Source organism: Babylonia areolata, chromosome 31 (genome assembly GCF_041734735.1).
Source record: "Babylonia areolata isolate BAREFJ2019XMU chromosome 31, ASM4173473v1, whole genome shotgun sequence".
Taxonomy (NCBI): Eukaryota; Metazoa; Mollusca; class Gastropoda; order Neogastropoda; family Buccinidae; genus Babylonia; species Babylonia areolata.
In genome coordinates, this window is record NC_134906.1 from 28,307,308 (window position 1) to 28,309,807 (window position 2,500).

The 2,500-nt window shown below is 41.0% G+C and overlaps 1 protein-coding gene across 2 annotated transcripts in view; it reads left to right on the forward strand.

Annotated features, from left to right (window-relative positions):
• Window positions 1-634: 634 nt before the first annotated feature.
• The window catches only part of LOC143276274 (signal transducer and activator of transcription 3.2-like), a 51,747-nt gene continuing 49,881 nt past the window's right edge, over window positions 635-2,500 (forward strand). Inside the window, exon 1 of one of the 2 annotated variants that reach the window (XM_076580773.1) lies at window positions 635-756. The gene's annotated coding sequence lies outside the window, so the exon portion shown is untranslated. The other variant, XM_076580772.1, reaches the window with a different exon arrangement.

A 2,500-nucleotide genomic window follows, 5' to 3' on the forward strand; every position in this document is an offset into this window, starting at 1 on the left:
GTCTTATAAACATTGTTAAGGTTTAAATGACATTCACAAATTCATCAAGTTCTGACTCTGATTCTGATTCTGATTCTAATTCACACACACACACACACACACACACACACACACACACACACACACACACACACACACACACACACACACACTGACTGGCGCACACAAACACACATTTATCACTCCCAACAACAACGAAGAAATCGTTTTTATGCAATGCGCAAACGAGTAAAAAAAAAAAAAAAATTTTAAGTGAGTGTTGGGGGTGCACATATTCAGATGCAGTGAGACGTCACTGTTGCATTCTGGGCACTCCTGGTCGTTCGGAGAATCCCCGTTTTTCTCAGGAACCATTTTTCAGAAAGAGCCTGCAGCTGAGGGAAAATCCTCACTTTGAGGCACAATAAAGGTTGCCCTAGATATTTTAATATTAAAACTTGTGAATAAAATGAAATAAATTGTTTTGTTTTTAGCAGTTGTATGCGCATTAATGATAAAATTCCTATCTGCAAAATATTTTCAACAAGAACGGTATCTAGACCAGTAATTAATATAAAAACTTTTTTCATAACGCTTTACGAAACCTCAATGATCATTTTTGGATTTCGCGTGAGCATGCGCACAAGTGGCAGGGCTGCGGACGACAGAAGATTTCACGGAAGTTTGTAATCTGGCAAGTTCCGTCAGTCAAGGAAACTGACGAAACCATCAGGTTTCCTGCACGCAAGTCGTCCTCATTATTGGCCGGACCATTGTGTGAGTAAACGTGCGTTCTACAGCAAGTGTTTCCAGAGCGCTCTTGTGCTGGTAGTCCTAAGAATCGTCCGTATTGGCCTCAAGCTGGTCTAAACTTTGGACTTAGTTGGTCTGCAGTTGTTTTCACCATGTCTGCCTTCAGTTTTGGTTTGTTTTTGATTTGTTATTCCCAGTTTGACAGTGTTTTGTCCGGTGCTTGCTTTGCTTTTAAGTTTGATGCGCAATATTGTCAACCGCCTCCCTCTCTCAGTCTCTCTTCCTCCTTCTCTCTCTCGCGGGTCTTCCTCTACCGTGAAGTAGAGAGTTTGTTGCATGTTTGACATGAAGCCTTTTTCTTTCTCCATGGAGTCCAGATTTACATTTTATGGATTGGATTCAGGATTTTGCTCTCTCTCTCTCTCTCTCTCTCTCTCTCTCTCTCTCTCTCTCTCTCTCTCTCTCTCTCTCTCTCTCACACACACACACACACACACACACACACACACACACACGTTTCGTTTCGTTTCGTTTCGTTTCTTTAACCCGCAGACAACTACAACCTCAGACTGGTGGTCTGGGTGCCTGTATTTTGAATGTGTTAAACAGAATAAACAGAATGCTCTGAGTATCTTAGATGTGTATTGTTTATCAACTTTCTAAGCACTTGCTAATATTTTGTCTGGGTCTAAATGTACTGAGAAAAAGCATCAAATGTCAGTTTTCCATGGTTTTAGGCTGAATAGGTTTTGCTTTATTGAACACAAATCTTGCAGGATATGGCTGATATTTTAGGCAGTCTTTAATGGTACTTTGTTTGGGATTCCTCCAGTTCACACTCCCACGTAGCCCAAGTTTTTATTTTTATTTTTTATTTATTGCATTTTTTTTAATCTTGCCTTCTGCATTCCATACCCCTCTCTCTTTGTGTAAATGTGCCTGAATGTGTGTGTGTGTGTGTGTGTGTGTGTGTGTGTGTGTATACCTGTGTGTATTTGATATGAATAGATCTGTTAGCGTGCTTACTTGTGCAGCCATAGATACATGCATGTTTGTGCATCTGTAGAAGTGCTAACCCCCCTCTCTCTCTCTTGTTCTTGTTCTCTCTTTCTGTCTAAGTAGAATGGTTTTACCTGACCTGTTCAAACAGGTTTATTATGGACAAATGACTCAGCTCCACTTTGAGCTTAGGTTCTGGTGTGTGTGTGTGTGTGTGTGTGTGTGTGCATGCGTGCATGTGTGTGTGCATGCGTGCATGTGTGTGTGTGTGTGTGTGTGTGTGTGTGTGCCATATGTTTACAGTGTGAAATTTAATCTGCTGAGTGGGGTAATCAATAAATGGATACTGGTTTTGTGACCATCACACAAAGCAAGCAGTTTCATATTCCCCAGCCCTACAACAGACAATGATTTGTTGAAAATCACGCTGTGTGAACAGATGTTGAACTGAGAGAAGAACACAACAGAAAAATGACATCACCGCTCAGGATAATGTGTTGTCTGACGTTGGTCTTGATTTTGATTCATCACAATTTTATTTACATCGCTGAGACCTCAGGCTAGCATGAATGCAACAGATCCATGCCGCTGTTCCATATTTCATGATTCAGTGCTTGTAGCTTTTAGAGGCGTTTGATTGGCAAAGAGCAGACCGTGAAATTTGGCCAAGCAGAGCAAACCGATAGGCCTAGTTTGCATCAGTTTGACATGGTAAGTATATGTACAGCAAAAGGAGGAGTTTGTATTATACTCCATGTTTGGTGATACA